Below are 18797 nucleotides of genomic sequence, written 5' to 3'. Positions count from 1 at the left end.
TTAATTGTGAAGTGTAATACTAAAAATTGGTGTTGACAGTTTATATCAGATCATGTGAATAAATGTGTCAGCCCACTAAACCGATTATATTACGTTAGTATATTGACAGCCCACGTGATTGTACTTTGACAAGCCCAATAAATTGTCAGTCCATTAATCAAACAAATTGGTCCAATAGAATGATAATGTGAATATAGTTTTTGGCTATGTTTGTAAGAGTCACCAGGTTGTATTTAATGTCAAGAGATTATTCCTTTTATCATGTTACTTCATGACATCAGGAGAGGGGCCCATGTGTGATTATACTAGTATGTCGGCCATTACCCTTATTCAATTAATTCATAATCGGTTTTGGATAAACTCATTTGGGCCGAATACAGATGGACCGTGTCTTGTAGGAAAGCTATATCAAACAACTAGTGTAACTATAGTATGTGACTAACTTTGTGATGTGCCATACCATGATGTCATTTGGAATTGTGAAGCTGTTTTATGAACCGAGTTGTGCTAAGTGATTATTTGTTGACACTGAATTGACGTTGTTAGATCTATTTGTCATTCACATGTTAGTAGGATGATGGATTTGAATTATGGTAATCAAGCTTGGTACTTTGTATGATGATTAGATACCTGTTGAGTGGTTATTGGAAACATGAACTTGTAAATGCAAACCTGTATGAGACCCAAATATCTGTTATGTGAATGTATGATGGTGATGGACTAATAGGTAGAACGATTAACTGGTATGACGTGCATGATGATATGTGCTTTATTGTTCACTACTATGTGATATAATACGTGATTAATGTGTGTTCAAAACTGACTGTCACATGGTAACCATATTAGGATTTGGTTGATCAACTTGAATACGTGAATAAACATACCGAGAAACCAAGGTGAGTTTACACTTTCTACAAGGCATGGGATTCCCGGTGGTTGGGAATGGGTTAAGGAACTAAAACGGAACCTACATATCCTCCTTGGGTAGGATATGTACCGTCATCCTCCATGGGTAGGATGCCAATATTAATCTTGCGTATTCTCCTTGGGTAGAATACGTACGTTCGTCCTCCTTGGGTAGGACAACAACCTTAAACTTACTAGACAAAACTCTATCATGAAGTCCCTCATTTTTATATCAATAATCGCCGAGGCCAATGGCGAGCGGGTCATTAGTTAATAGCGCTATTAGGTTTGACAAACCTCACACCGTGCCGGTAGGACGGGCGTGTACTAATGGATCATGGCACACAGTCAATGATGATAGACATTGACTTAGGGCACAACTTACTTTCGTCAGTAGTCGATATGGTAACGGTCTAGTGGTTAACATGGGGAAGCCCCCATTGGTGATGGTTTGGGAAGGAAGGAAATGGTTAATCATGTTTTTCAACTATGGGGTAACCCCTACGGCAAGTAAGCCAGTTAATGGAAACCTATGTTTTTGAAACAACTTAAAACAAACACCCAACTGTGAACTCGCTCAACTTTGTTGTTGACTCGTTGTTACATGCCTTGCAGGCCTTTAGGTGCTTATCGTTGGAACTTGCTGTCTGGGAGGCTGGAGTGGTCATGGGTCGAGATACATGGAATCGTAACACAAGATTAATGGTTTAAACATATGGTTTATAAACACTCAACGAATGAATTATGCTTCCGCTGTATACTGTGAATTATTATAACATTGTAACACTTATTGTTAATAAATGAAAGTTTTATTTAAATATACCTATGAGTTCAATGTGATTGGTGGCTAAGATCCTAGTCAATCACGCCTCCTGCGGTGATACTCCGCTTGTGGATTTTGGGGGTGTGACAGCTTAGTTGCTCCCACTTCTTCGGTATTAATCCAGAAGAAGATCCCACTCCAGATGATGAGCCTTGCCCTGTAGTTTTCTGCTTTTTTCTACCTCCGGCCATAACTACAATCACAAAGAAAACAAAGCATCAATATAACCCAACCTTCAATAAACTCTCAAACTTTGAACACGATGTATGATGTTGAAACTTTAATTAACAAATAGATGCAAAATCGCCTTTTTAAACTTCCAAAGTCGCCTATTTTATCATCTATCTATCAATTTCACTCGTTAATTCGCAATTTCTTATGAATTCAACAAAGTTTCAACATCATATTCATGTTTAATCATGTGAATAATGAGTGTAATCACTTCACTATGGTTATGACATGTTCAAATCCTATCCAAAACAAAAATCATACTTAAACTCATGCTAGAACAACATACATTGTTTAAACAACCTACTCTTAAACTAAAAAGTCTAAAATTTCAGAAGAAAAACACTAAACATATGATAATCATGCATAAATTTAAGGGAAATCCATACCTTTGATGTTGTAGACAAGAAGAACTAAGAAAAAGATGTAAAGCAAGTAACTTGATGAACACCCTTCAAAAACCCGAAATTTCACGCTCTGAAATCTTGCAAACTAGCAAGAATTGATGAAAACCGTGATAGGGGTTTTGTTCCTCTCGAAAAATTACACACGATGGACTAAAAAATCAGGTGATTTGGTGAAGATTTGAAGGTGTTATGAAAGCTTGAAGATCTAGGGTTCTTGAGGGAGAGGTGAAGAAGATGAAGTGAAAAGGATGAGTTAGGAGAGAGAGAGAGCAGGGGTTTTTTAGAAGTTGAATGAGGTGGGTTGTTGTGGGTCGAATTGTGTGGTTCACAATGAGTTTGATTATGTTTTCGGGGGTTTAGAGGACTTGGAACTCGATTTAAACAACAAACAAACGATTCACGTTGGAGGGTTTTGGGAGACCCGTCGCCGACGCCCCCCACCCGTCGCCGACGGGTTCTCGTTTGACTTTGTTTGGCCCACGGCTTAATCATCTGTATACGGGATAAGTGTGCCGACGGGCATTTGGAGAGCCCGTCTCCGACGCGTATATGCCCGTCGCCAATGTTGTAGAAGGCGTTAGGCGCTAGTCGGGCGGTGAGGTACTGCCTAGGGATTAATCAGGATTAATAGGGATTAATCGGAATGGACTTTTTAATTATAATTTTACAAATTTTTATAAATATATATATATAGATAACTTTATACTTTTTATTAATAAATTTACAAGTTTAAGAGATAACTTTATACTTTTTATTAATAAATTTAAAAGTTTAGGAACCATATGTAAACTAGTGAAAGATAGAGGGGGTTAAATGTTAAAATATCTAAACTTATATGTTAAAATAGGTTTATAACTAAAATTTGGGCTTTAAACCATGGGCCAGGTTTCAAAAATTGGGGTTTTTGGGTCAAAAAACATGGGCCCGATTTTGACCGATTTTGTCCGACATTTACCGACTTTGACCGATTTTGACCATAACCGATTTTTTTGACCGACTAGCTTAAATTTAGGCAGTAACCCACCGCCTAGCGCTTAGGCGCCGATTAATCGGCCGCCTAGGCCGATTTCTGCAACATTGCCCGTCGCCGACGGGTGCTAGTTTTCAGCTTTTTTAATTTTTCAAAATTTTATTATTTTTTTATATTTTTTATGAATACTAGGGAGAAAATAATGAACTTTTTGTAAAGGGACTATATACAAACAAAATTCCTAAAAATTAATAAAAATCTTTTTATGATTTTTTTATAAATTAAAATTTAGAAACGCGAAAACGTTAACGGTCCTACCACCCCCCAAAAAGTCATATATTGTCCTCAATACACATAACAAGGTGTAAAAACATATCTTACGTCTTCATGACTCGTTCGAAATGTCCGGACTTCACACAATCAAAAGGGGTTAGTATGAAAAGAAAACAATTATATCCAAATCACTCAAACAATTAAATAAATTATACATAACTTTACACAAAATGTTACCGATCCTTTTTAGTCGACCTCATAAACCGGAATGCTTACCACGAAGCTTACCGATTCCTTGTTTTCATCCACCTTTTCATTACCGTCGAGAAACAGTTTTAACTGATGGCCATTGACCGTTTGCCGTGACCCATCCTTCGGGTCCTTGATTGTAACATCACCCAATTGTCCGACCCGGGTGATCACATAGGGTCCCATCCATTTGCTTCGGAGCTTTCCAGGAAAAAACTTGAGCTTCAAATTGTAGAGCCACACCTTTTGCCCAATCTCGAACTCTTTCTTCCTCAACTAGCATCATGCGCCTTCTTCATCCCATCTTTGTACTTGGACGCACATTCATATGCCATTTCCCTTAGCTCCTCCAACTCACATAGCTTAAGTTTCCGTTCCTTACCTGCATCATCATATTGAACATTAACTTCTTTAATAGCCCATAATGATTTATGCACGAGTTCAACCGGTAAATGACAATTTTTACCGTAAACCAACCGGTAAGGTGTAGTGCCAATGGGTGTCTTATGTGCCGTACGGTAGGCCCATAAAGCATCGTTCAACTTAATTGACCAATCCTTACGGTCCGCTCGCACGGTCTTTTGCAAAATCTCTTTGATTTTTCGGTTCGACACCTCTACTTGCCCGCTTGTTTGCGGGTGATAGGGGGTAGCAATTCTATGGTCAACACCAAACCGTTTTAAGAGTTTTCCAAACCGAAAGTTTTTAAAATGAGATCCTCCATCACTTATGATGACACGAGGAATCCCAAACCTTGAAAAAATATTGGTTTGAACAAAATTACAAACTACGGAACGGTCATTTGTCTTGGTGGCTATTGCTTCAACCCACTTTGACACGTAGTCAACGGCCACCAAGATATACAAATTGCCATAAGAATTGGGGAATGGGCCCATGAAATCAATACCCCACACATCGAAAATGTCGACTACAAGGATTGGTTGCATGGGCAGTTCATCCCTTTTTGAAATACCCCCTAGTTTCTGGCACTCTACACAATTCTTGGAAAACTTAAATGTATCTTTAAAAATAGTTGGCCAATAAAGACCACTATTCAACACTTTGTGACCCGTTTTGTGGCCACTAAAATGGCCACCACATGCAAACGAATGTAGATGCTTCATCACGCTTGGAATTTCCTCATCGTCTATGCATCTTCTAGTCACTTGGTCCGCACACTCTTTCCACAAGTGCGGTTACTCCAACCTGTAATACTTAATTTGAGACATGAAATGTTGCCTCCTCCGTCTATCCCAATGTGGCGGTAAGTCACCTCTAACAAGATAATTCACAATGTTAGCATACCACGGTAACTTATCAAATTTCATAATATGCTCATCGGGAAATGACTCATTGATCTCTAAAGATTTAGGATCCTTCTCAACCATCAATCGGGACAAGTGGTCCGCTACCACATTCTCGGTACCCTTTTTGTCCCGGATCTCCAAATCAAACTCTTGGAGCAATAACACACATCGAACCAATCTCGGTTAAGCATCCTTTTTCTCCATGAGGTACCTGACAGCAGTGTGATCAGAATAAATAATCACTTTACTACCCCATATATATGACCGAAATTTATCCAATGCATATACCACCGCGAGTAGCTCTTTTTCGGTGGTGGTGTAATTGAATTGTGCATCCGAAAGAGTCTTACTCGCGTAGTATATGGCAACGGGTTTCTTTTCAACCCGTTGTCCCAACACGCCCCCCACCGCATAATCACTTGCGTCGCACATAATTTCAAATGGTAAAGACCAATTTGGCGATTGCAAGTGGGGCCTCAACTAATTTTTCTTTTAACTTGTTAAACACGTTTTGACAATTTTTATTGAAATCAAACGGTTGATCTTTTAACAACAAGTTACACAGAGGCTTGGTTATGTCACTAAAACCCTTAATAAACTGTCGATAAAAACCCGCATGACCTAAAAATGATCTAACACCTTTAACACTCATGGGATACGGCAAAGTGGATATAACTTGTACCTTTGCACGATCGACCTCTATCCCACAACTCGACACCACGTGTCCCAACACGATTCCCTCTTCAACCATAAAATGGCTCTTTTTCCAACTTAGGACCAAACTAGTTTTTACACACCTTTTTAGTACTTTATCTAATTGGTCCAAACAAGCCTCGAATGACGACCCAAAAATTGAGAAATCATCCATGAAGATTTCCAAAGATTTCCCCACCATATCTGAGAAGATACTCATCATGCACCTTTGGAAGGTGGCGGGGGCGTTACATAGTCCAAACGGCATTCGCCTAAATGCGAAGGTGCCGTAGGGACAAGTGAACGTTGTCTTTGCTTGATCTTCTGGATGGATGGAAATTTGATTATAACCAGAATAGCCATCTAAAAAGCAATAAAATTGTTACCCCGATAATTTCTCAACAATTTGATCAATAAACGGTAAAGGAAAATGATCTTTGTAAGTTGCGGTATTAAACTTCCTATAATCATTACAAATTCTCCACCCGGTTACCGGCCGAGTGGCTACCTCTTCACCTGCGTCATTTTTGACGACTTGTATACCCGATTTCTTCGGAACCATCTGCGTTGGGCTCACCCATTGGCTATCCGAGATCGGATAAATAATACCCACATCAAGCCATTTCAACACTTCTTTCTTCACTACCTCCCGCATATTCGGATTCAATCTCGGTTGTGCATCTCGAACGGGGGTCACACTTTCTTCCGTGATGATTTTATGCATCACTAAGGGACTAATTCCCTTCAAATCAGCAATGGTCCATCCAATCGCTGCCCGATTGGTGACCAAAACACCCATCAACTTCTCCTCTTGCTCCTCGGTTAAGTTTGATGCAATGATAACCGGGAGCGTATTGCCTTCACCAACATAAGCATACTTAAGATGCTTCGGCAATGCCTTCAATTCAACCTCTGGAGGCTCTACTAATGACAGCTTCAATTTGGTGTCAATGCTCTCCGGTAAACTCTCAACATGGTGCGTCCATGTCGGTTTTCCTTCTTTAACCGCAAGCACCTCCAAACTCTTCACCTCCTCGTCTATGCTTTTATTCATCTCTACCTGTGACTTGTCAAACATATAACGTTCATCACGACTTGTCAAACATATAACCGCAAGCACCTCCAAACTCTTCACCTCCTCGTCTATGCTTTTATTCATCTCTACCTGTGACTTGCCAAACTCTTCACCTCAACATGGTGCGTCCATTGTGTTTTCCCCATCCATGACTGTGTCGCAAAGAGGTATACATGTGTCAACAATGTCCGCCATATAGCGTTCATCATCAACTGGAGGGTTCATAAGTTCGGAAAAAAACATGCAACCTCAACCTTCGGTTTCCAAATGTCATGTCAACCATTCTTGTTTTGCAATCAATTTGAGAATTTGCGGTTGCTAAGAACGGTCGACCCAAAATCACCGTAGGTTGCTTGGTTGGGTCCATGGCCACATAATCAAGTACTAAAAAGTCCACCGGATAGTAAAAATCCTCAATTTTTACTATCACATCCGAGACAATTCCACGGGGTAGTTTGGGTGTCAAATCGGCTAACACCACGGTGGTGTTTGACGATTGAAGTGGACCAAACTCGTATTGGTCATACAAATTACCCGGTAGAATGCTCACGCTAGCACCAAGATCTAGAAGTGCCCGGTTGATTTTAAAATCGCATACTTGAATTGAAATGATAGGCGCACCCGGAACTTGCAGCTTAGGTGGAAGTGCACCCGAAAGAATCGAACTCACATTTTCGGTTAAATCTATTTTTTAGGAAATTTATGAGTTCGTTTCTGGGTACACAATTCTTTCAAGTACTTAGCATACAACGGTACTTGCTTGATTGCATCCAAAAGAGGTAAATTAATTTTTACTTGTTTGAAAATTTCCAACAACTCTTCTTGTTGTGGACCTCTTTTGTTTACAACCTTCTTCACAGGTCCCTTCAATGCTTTGGGATAAGGGGCGGTATTAACCTCCACACCCTTTTCCTTAGCTTTAGGGACGGTGATGGTTACAACGGGTGTGTTATTATTATTTTTTAAATCATTTTGTTTTGACCCGTTTGACCATCCTCACGTTCATCCTCACTAGCATCTTCCACCACCCCTTCAACAAACTGGGGTGATGGTGTTTTGACACCGTTATCTACGACTCGACCACTACGTAAAGTAATTTTATTTATTGGTGCCTCACGTGTGTTCTTCGAGCTTGACCCTTGATGCTTAGGGTTCACCGTGGTGTCACTTGGAAGCTTTCCCGTGCTTCCTCTCATTTGAGCCATTTCCTCCGCGAGTTGGCCCACTTGCTTTGTCAATGCCTCATGTGCTTTGTCCCGAATCTCATTCTCTTTCTTGGACTCCTGCATCATCGAAAGCATCACATCCATCTTTGCATTCAAATCATTACCACCCCCTTGGTTGTTTGACCCACTTCCATTACCGCCTTGGTTGTTGTAATTCCTTTGATACCCACCTTGATAATTATTATCTCAACCTTGGTACCCTTGGTTGTAATTACGTTGGTAACCCCCTTGATTACCACTTTGACGATTTTGATATGATGACCCGCTTTGATTACCCGGTTGAAAATTCGGGTTCATTTGATTCGCGGCATTCCCATATCGGAAGTTGGGATGGTTTCTCAATCCGGGATGATAAGTATTCGAATTCATGTCATTGTTCTTTCTGTCACGAACACTTGGTTTACCTCTTCGGTGTAGTCACCCGGTCCTGTTTGACATTGATCGGTCTGATGACCAATCTCCCCACAATCTTCACACACCGCGAATTGCACCGCATTCACCTCCTTTTTCTTCATACGAGCTAACACCCGTTCTAAAGTAGAAATCCGATCCTTAGAGTTAGAGTCAAGATCGGGAAGTGACCGGGAAACGGGATGTTTTTTAGCTCTGTCGGCCGATTCCTTTGCCTTCGACCGCTTACTCATCCTCTCGAGAAATTCCCAATCATTATCTTCATAATTGCTCAATAGGGTTCCATTGCTCGTTGACTCGAGGCGATTCCATGTCTCATCATCTAATCCTCTCACCAAACATTTAACCAACTTCCACTTTTCGATTTGATGGTGTGGGCACTTTCGAATCAATTCCTTGTACCCTGTGAATGCTTCATGAAACAGTTCGCTTGATAGTTGGCGGAAAGACCTTATTTCATCTCTAGCATCATCGGTCTTTGCCATCGAGTAATATTCGTCAAGGAATACTTGTTGCATCTCACCCCATGTTCGAGTACTATTCGCCGGAAGTGTAAGAAACCATTGTTTCACCTTGTCTTTTAGCGAAAACTGAAATAACCGAAGCTTGACTTCTTCCAACGCAAAATTATGCCCCCCATTATGCTACATATAGACGAAAAACTCCGCCAAATGAGTGTACGATTCATCATTAGACCTCCCATTGAAATGGAGAAGTATGTTGATGTAGTGAGGCTTACAATCGAACATTCTCCTTTCACACACTATTGGAGAGTCGTTATCGGTGACCACCGGCCTAAAATGGTCATTTACTCCCCATGGAGGTTGTTGACGACGATGTGGACCGTTAACTTCTTGATCCACCGGCCTTCGATTATCCTTTCTATCACCTCCCCTATCACCTCTTCGGTTTCCACCTTGATTACCTCTTTGATTACCTCCTCCCACGAAACGAGGAATCCGGTTAGGGTTAGCATTGTTGTTGTTAATGTTGTTGTAAAACCCATCATTCCGGTTCCTTTGGTTGTTGTTTCGTGGTTGGCGGTTGTTTTCGTAACCATCATTCCTCACATTCCCGTACCCGTAGTTGTCGTTCCCCACAAATTGGCGTTTTGGTAGCCAAACTCATCATCTTCAAAACCTCTATCATTGTAGACATTACCCCTATTCACATATCCCCAATCTTCCTCATCAGCCCGATCATCGTAATTACCCCCATCATCCGAATATTCCGTATGAACACTCACATGTTCCGGCGATTGGTAACCAGGAACACTAAACGGCTCATCATCGGGATAGCGTTTCTCAAATCATCTATATTGAAGAACGGGTCTTCATTCGCGGGATTGCCACGATCTCTATTGCCTCTACGGTCGGAATTGACATTCCGGTCATCAAGGTGAATGGGTAAGGAATTTTGTCGGTGGAGGTTTTATTGTTGGGGTGTTCTTTGGGTGTTGTTGGGATTTTGGTTTCGGAAAGGTGGTATGGGTGTCGCGTAACAATATTATCTTTGACCGGAGTTTCGCGTATTCATACACTAGCTGTAACCTGCACAAGTAACACACCCCACGTAACAAGGAAAAAGACAAAGTACAAGAAGAGAAACTATGCACTTTAAACAGTTAATCACGTAAATTCAAACAATATCCAAACACAAAGCGCACGCACTCCCCGGCAACGGCGCCAAAATTTGATCGGAGTGTCGCGCTCCGGTCAAAGATAATATTTATAAGCCCTAATTACCCTTAACAAATAGCTAGTGGTAGCAAGGGGTCGAACCACGAAGAGTATGTGGTTAGTGAATGGATTCGATTGAATTAGAACAAATATCACGATTTATGAAGCATGCTAGATATTTTTGTATTTTTGTTTGATTGAAAGATGTGAATTTAAACTAATGGAATTGTTTTAATTGATTAACAACTAATAATTAACGATTGCAAGAAAACTTGGTTACTAAACAATAATAAGAAAAAGGGTTCACACCCAGTTTCGGTAATTGCCAACCTAGGATTTCTACAAGTTTTAGATCCAACTCAATTGTATACGATTAACGGATTTAGTGTACCGTGACTTAGGTGCCAATAACTATCAACGTCCCGATGAACGGACAAGAATGCACTTTGTAATCAACACAAGTAAAACCTAACCATGACAACACATAACTACACATAACCATTTTGCAAAGTCATAACTATATAATCGTTCGAAAATTTACAAATACGAAACAAATGTAAACTATTGTCAATGGTTTCAAAAATCAACACAATTTGTCACAAAGTTGAATCAAGAAACAATTCAAAACCCTAGATTAAACAACTACCTACACCGGGGTGAAACCAAGGTGATTAGCCGCTCATGGTGGAAGGAACTCGATCACCGGATGCTTGAAACTTGATTGAAATCATCTCGAAGCTTGAAGGATGGAGGAAATGATGAGGTGTAGTGTTGTGATGGTGAAAGGTGTTGGACCGTCGTGTGATCCTAAATAGTCGGTATGAGTAGTTCATCATCAAGTACAAAGGCGGAATCAATGTAAAAGATGTCAACACAGCTTGTTCCTTTCTAATCTTTATCTATTACTGATTTCCTGAGCTTTTACAGATCTGATTACAATTCGGCAGCACCTCGGCTCTCAAACACACACTGCTAATTCCGCTCCAAATGAACACACACATCACCTATTTATAATGTTGGTGATTTCGCTTGAACATGTCACAGGTCGTTTCAAGCGGAATTACATGAGTTGATTTCGCTTGAAACTGCCATAACCCATTTCAAGCGGAATTACCTACTTTATCATATAAAACCCTAATTTCAACCCTGTTGTGTGTTCGTATATTTGATCTAGACATAAGACTCGATAAAGATGAAGTTAACAGACACTAGATGCACCAACAGACTCCCCATTGGATGTTGACGAAGTCTTCGGCATCGAGTCTTCAGTCTTTCTCTCTTTCCAATTTGATTTGACATTGTAAAAGCTTCCTTCAATCTTCTCTTTTCAATCTCCCCTTTGAATATTGATCCAGAATTCTGACTCCCCCTTTTGCAGACTCCCCCTCTCGGTATGCTGGGACTCGAATTTCTGGTTCAAACTTTAACATTTTGTTGCCATGGGGATGTTGAATCCTGTTTCCTGTTTCTCAAACATATAACATTACAATCTATACAATCTTAAAAATTTTTCAACTGTTCATCAGTTTTAGAAATCCACTTAAGTATTCAGGTCCAAATTAATGACCCTGATTACTTATTTTATCTACCAAGTCCAACTTAATGACCTTGGTTGATCTGTGACAAACCAAACTAATTTTTGTTCAAATATTTTCAAACATTTTCTGAAAATTACAAGCTTTAAGTTAATGAACTTGTTTTAACTTTCCAACTTCTCAAGTTTAAAATATGAAGCTCCCAACTCATCATCCAGCTAGAATCTTTCTGCATCTGCTCCAACGTTCTGAATCTGAAGATCAACTCTCCACTTTGGTTTGTCGGAAAATAAAGCAGAAATGAAAAATCTTTTTGAATTTTAACAAAGTTTCTAAACTAGAAAATGAATTACAGAAATTAAAATGCAGAATGTAATGAAAGTAAACTATTTACAAACATATTTTTGATGAGCGTGTTAGGGAATCATATCAGCTAATTACCAAGTTACTAGCACCGTTAAGCTTGATAACATACTAAGTCTTAAACAATTCACTTAGATTGTCGATATGCTGGTCCTCTTAAATTTTCATACAAACTTCAATCTGTTCAGGATACGATTTAGGTGAATTAAAGAACTTAAACTTATATGTGTGTCCCACCTCTTGAATATACTCCCGTATCCAGATCCCAATATTCAGTCTTACAGGTGAGTATACCACAGATGATATCTGTAAAAGGGGTTGATGCGAAACCGTGAGAGCTCAGGTCAGAACTTCCGTTCAGCAGAGAGATGACGGTTCGACTTAAGGTGTGTTCCCTTTAGAGAATATTTTTTACAACAGCACATGATTAACATTTTTCAATGATTCATCATTTTTTATGCTGAGGGCGATACTGTATTTCAAGCAATGCGGAAAGTATTATACGGGGACTAGGCCTAGGCTTCCGCAAAATCAGAAGTCCCGGGATAATACCCCAGATATCACTAAGTATAAAGACCTAGTATCTCAGAAAGAGGGACCTTTCAAACAAGATTTCAGGGGTTACCTATATATCCAAGATTTGTTCCCCACAAAATAAGCAAGTTTGAATTTTATGTTTATATCCCAAACAAGATTTACTAAATGTATAAAAACCTATCGACATATCATCAGCAAGACTGTTTAAAAACTTTAGACTTTACAAATCTTTAGCGTACCGTAACTGTCAAGCTAATGTACTATCATTTTCCCTTTTTACACAAGCTCTTTTTCAGTTTTCTATTGTTTTTGGATTTTGAAATTTTCTCATGTTTTTGGATTTTTGCATTTTTTACTGTTTTTGTATTTTCTGAAAATATAACTACTCCCCCTAAATACCAAAACAAGTAAAAAATCGACAAACCATTGCAGATTGTTTCTCAACATCATCATCTACAATGTTATCCTCATCAACGCCAATAATTCCATCCGACACCGAGAGAAGCTTCATACCATTTAGTTTTAAAAGATATTTAAAATGAGTTTTGTCAAAAGCTTTGGTATGTAAATCAGCTTTCTGTTCGTCAGTGTGGATTTTCTCAATTCTTATCAACTTCTTCTCGAAGCAATCTCGAATGAAGTGATGACGAATTTCTATGTGTTTCGTTTTAGCGTGATGAACAGGATTTTTCGTTATACTTATTGCGGCCTCATTATCAACAAAGATAGGGGTGTTAAGAAATTGCAAACCGTAATCGCGCATCTGTTGCTGGATCCACAAGATCTGAGAGCAGCAACTGCTAGCAGATACATACTCAGCTTCACATGTGGATAGAGCCACAGAGGTCTGCTTCTTACATTGCCAGGTGACCAAACGTGGTCCAAAGAACTGACAACCCGCTGTTGTTGATTTTGCATTAACTTTGCAGCTTCCATAGTCGGAATCAGAATACCCTTCGAGAGTGAAATCGCCTGTTTTTGGATACCACAACCCCAATGTTGGAGTTCCTTCCAGGTAGCGTAATATCCTTTTCACAATCACCATGTGAAGCTCTGGGGCTTGACTGAAACTGTGGTACCCGCGGAAAATACACAGTAATCCTGAGTTAACATCTTGCTGTTTTGGATTAATTGCCAAATTTCGGAACGAAATTTCTTTCAAGTTGGGGATGATGTGACAACCCGAACTTCTAAGGTTAGTAACGTTTATCTTGCGATCTTAAATTCTTGTTATCTTCCTCCTAAGTGTTAGACTTAAACTTCGTGAAACTTAAACTGCTGATAACTTGGGTAGTTAACATGTTTAGTGTAATTGGGCCACGTTTATGGGTCACATGTTCACACCTTAAATCCTTACAATACTTGTATCGGCCCATACGCACACACTCACACCCGGAGCCCAAAACTAAGCCCATGGGTACACCTTATAGCATCAGACTCATGTTTGGGCTTGTTAGAGCCCAACCGAGAAGTAGAATTGGGCCGACTCCTTTTATTCTCATATATATGATTCACGTAACAACATATTGCAACTTATTCAAACCCTAGTTCCTATTCTCCTCTCAATTTCAATTCGGCAGCAATACCTTGTATTAGAATTATCTTTTAATCTCATCGACCACCTCGGTTAGTAATTTTATAATTGTTTTAGCTCTCAAACTAATTGATCTTGTTGTTGTGTGTGAACGCGATTATCAAGATAGTATGCATATGCTTTAAAACAATGTGTTTAATGAATCTTATGCAAGGTAATCTGTTTATGTGACTTGTTATCTTAAATTGATTTCGTGACACTCTCGGCCCAATATATCATTAATATTAAATTTTAACGGTCCAATAGGAATTCTATAAGTAGTCTATGTGATGATTGAGGTTCATGTGCTTATCTGACATAGTAACTCTATCCACATGAAATTATTTGAAAGGCCCAATAAAGCTTTTTGATTCTTGATTCAATACACACAATCACATGTGCATGAAATGAGTATAGGATAAATAACTGTTTAGAATTCTTTAATGATGAAGTCCACTAAATAGTGATTGGTCCAATAAAAGAACATAGAAATTCAATACTTGTCGGCCATTGTGTTTCATTTTCAATGTAATACTCCATGTGATGATTATGTGAATTAATGGTAGGGTAACATATGATAATGAAACCTGTTTTGAATCAATTAGTAATAATCAACAAATGATGATGTGAAAGTAAATGTTTGGATATGATTCCGTGCTTTACATGACTGATCTTGTGGTGCATGATTAGTTCTTAGGTAATTATTTGGTACTGGGTGTTATGTAATAGTGGATGATTTGCCATAATAATTGATATTTGATGTTTTGAGATTCGAACGGCTAGCAACTGATTGTTAAGATGATAGGGTATCCTTGGATTGTGCACATGGATAATTAAACTGTTAGGTGATAGGGTGAATGTTGAGAATTTAGGCCAATGAATTATTTGGGGAGTTGTTATTTGGTTGAGTGGGCCGAGGGGATTACGTGAGTGGGCTGGGAGATATTGGGTTGAACAAAACAGAAATAGGTTGTTTAATTATAAGTTATGATTACGTTGGGCTATAAATTCAAATTTGGGCCTTGGGTTAACGGACTACACTTTAGAGAGTGATGTTAGAATCACATCAGGTTTGGGCCTTGCATGAGAGGCGGGCCGCAAAACAGTGTAACGGGCCTGTTTGGTCATTGGGCCGCGTGTATTACAGCTTGCTGGGTTGGGCCTGTAACGTGTGGAATCAAGATATTAACTACTTGTATAACAATATGATATTTGTACATAAGAACTTGTGAGTTAATATGATATGTAGTGTTACGGATAACTATGTGGTATGTTATAAGTGTATATTCTCGGAAATGACAACCAAAATAATTTGACATGGATTATGGTGTAAACGTGACTTTATTTGCTGGCATGTGTGCAAAGACGTGTAAATAACTGTGCAAACCAAACTGATTATTCTGTGATAACTACATTAGGGACGGTTGATTGAATTGGATTATATAACTAAACTTACCGAGCAAACCAAAGGTGAGTTCACTGCTCTTTTTCCAAGCATGCATCCCGAGGAGGGATATTGGGTAACGTTCCGGGGAGGAACGCTTGTTTATTGGGATGTTTGTTATTATACTCAGTTTCTATCACATAAGACCCCTTACATCTACCGACAGTTGCCGGGGAGGCAACGAGGTTATTAGTTGATAGCGCTATTAGGTTTGGCACCCTCACACCGTACCGGGGAGGACGGGCGTGAACTAATTTCCTTAAAGCATGACCAATGTTTTGATAGAGACACTGGGGTTGGGCAAATACATCTTGTAGCCATCTGCGGTAATCGACTTAATAACAACATCAAATCAAATTATTGAACTACTGAACTGTTGAACTGTTTTATACACATACCTGGTAACTAAACGCGTTAACAAAACTTTGAACTCACCAGCGTTGTCTGACACACGTGTCTGCATGCTTGCAGGACATTAGATATCTTGGATTTGGGAACTTGCTGTCTGGAGTAGCGGGAGTGGTCATGGGTCGACTGGAGGGATTCATGTGATTGAACTATTGATATCATACATTGGTTTTTGAAACAGTTTAACATTGGTTACTATTTGCTTCCGCTGAACATGTTGGTTTTCATATAAACTCGTTAATGGTATCTTCATTAATTATTGAGGATTTTATTTTGAAACTTGTATGGGTTCAATGTAATTAGTGGCTCGTTGTTGGTAAGTCACACGCCTAACAGGGACATTCCCTAGGTGGTATTTTGGGGGTGTGACAGAAACCGTGCTGCGAGGCACATTGGATACATGATATCGGGTCTTGAAGCAGTTAAGTACATCAACAATCCGATCATGGAACGATACGTCGTTTCATCTACCCTGTCTTCGGTGAGATCTGGGTTTATCCCATGATTAGTCGCTAGAGGGGTTGAAGCTGGAGTAGAACCTAACATCCCAAATTTCTCTAAGATATCATGAATATACTTCATCTGGTGTATGCAAATTCCCTCAGGTAGTTGTTCAACTTGAAGACCTAAGAAAAATTTCATCTCCCCCATCGATGACATTTCAAACTTTTGCTTCATAGCTGATTCAAAATCTTTGCACAGATTCTCATTTGTTGACCCAAATATTATGTCGTCCACATATATCTGAACGATCAGAAGATGTCCGTCGACCTCTTTGGTGAAGAGAGTGGCATCCACTTTTCCTCGGATGAAGCTGTTGGCTAGTAGGTGTTGAGACAATGTCTCGTACCAAGCTCTCGGGGCCTGGTGTAAACCATACAACACTTTATCCAGCAAATAAACCTTGTTTTTGTGGATTGGATCGGAGAAGCCCGACGACTGTCCGACATATGCCTCCTCTTTAACCTTCCCATAAAGAAACGCCAATTTAACATCTAACTGAAAGACTTTGAAGTTTTTCCACGATGCAAATGCTAGAAAGATCCTAATTGCTTCTAGTCGAGCCACAGGAGCATAAATTGCTGTAAAATCAATACCCTCCTGTTGACTAAAGCCCTGGACTACGAGTCGAGCTTTGTTTCGAACAACAACTCCTCGGTCATCTCTCTTGCATTTAAATACCCATTTTATGTTAATTTTCCTGTGACCGTCCGGCAAATCTACCAACTTCCACACTCCTAACTTCTCGAACTGACTTAACTCTTCTTTCATAGCATTGACCCAAGAATCTTCAGTTAACGCCTCTTTGTATGTTCTCGGTTCGATCTGCAAAATAAAACAACTATGTGAAAAATCAGTTTGTAAAGAAGCAACTATAGAATAAAAGCAAGTAAGCCCTTGGTCAATTTGACGTCTTGTGCGAGCGCCTGATTGCAATTCTCCTATGATCAAATCCTCTGGATGGTATGACAGAGTTCTTGGCATCACTTCGCTTGGAACATCTACATCGCTTTCCAGATTGGTAACATTCTGATTTGCAACTTGTTCACTGACTGGGTTTGTTTGACCTGAAATCTGAATTTGCTCCCCCTCAGAATCTGAATCACCATGATCGAATACTGGTCCGTTCTCAGATTCTTGATTATCATTCTCTGCCGTCTGATTATCATGAGCAACTTCATCTTGTTGAATATCATCATGTTCTCCAGCATTGCTTGGACCTGCTTCATCGTCATTTGAAGTTTGTCGAGGTCGACTTGAATACTCAGCTGGGAACCTTTCCTGAGATGATTCATACTCTCTCAGAATATCCAACTCATCAAAGAAATCTTCTTCTTCCTCTTCTCTCATGTCAAACGAATCCCATAAAGTATCATAGTGAAAACGCCATGAATCACCGGGATTTTGTAGTGGCATTGTATTGCCTTGACATTCAACATTTTGCGCCTCAATAATCCGCTTCAAGCTTGGAACAAAGACTCGTTTCATAGGACTTGAATAACCCACAAATATTCCCTCGATACTCTTTGGACCAAACTTACCAGAAGGCTCAAGAACTGTACAGGGAGACCCAAACGGTTCAAGATACTTTAGGTTTGGTTTGCGGTTGTTGATTAGCTCAAAACATGTCTTGTTGAATTTCTTGACTGTTAGAACCCGGTTGAGCGTATAGCATGCGGCAGAAACTGCTTCTGCCCAAAAATTTACAGGTAGTTTGGAATCAGCAAGCATCGTCCTGGCCGTTTCGATTAGTGTCCTGTTCTTTCGTTCAGCTACTCCATTCTGCTGCGGAGTGTAAGGAGCACTATATTCATGCAGTATACCTCTTTCATCACAGTATTCTTCCATCTTGTTGTTCTTGAATTCAGTACCATTATCACTTCTGATTCTTCTGATTCGTGCTTGGTACACATTTTCAATTTTTCTGAACAACGACATCAGGCTTTCAAATGTCTCATCTTTCGACTTCAGAAAAGAAATCCATGAAAATCTGGAATAATCATCAGTTACTACAAGACAATAGAGATCCCTAGTAATACTTTTGACGTTCACTGGACCAAACAAGTCCATATGAAGTCTCTCTAAAGGTCTTGAGACTGAATTGACTTGCTTTTGAGGGAGTGACTTTTTCTTCTGCTTGCCTTTGACGCAGCTAATGCACTCCCCTTCTAGATGAAAACCTTTAATGT

This window comes from Helianthus annuus, chromosome 8 (assembly GCF_002127325.2).
Source record: "Helianthus annuus cultivar XRQ/B chromosome 8, HanXRQr2.0-SUNRISE, whole genome shotgun sequence".
In the NCBI taxonomy this organism is placed as follows: Eukaryota; Viridiplantae; Streptophyta; class Magnoliopsida; order Asterales; family Asteraceae; genus Helianthus; species Helianthus annuus.
The sequence above is the reverse complement of the archived record's forward strand: the minus strand, read 5'-3'. Positions refer to the sequence as shown.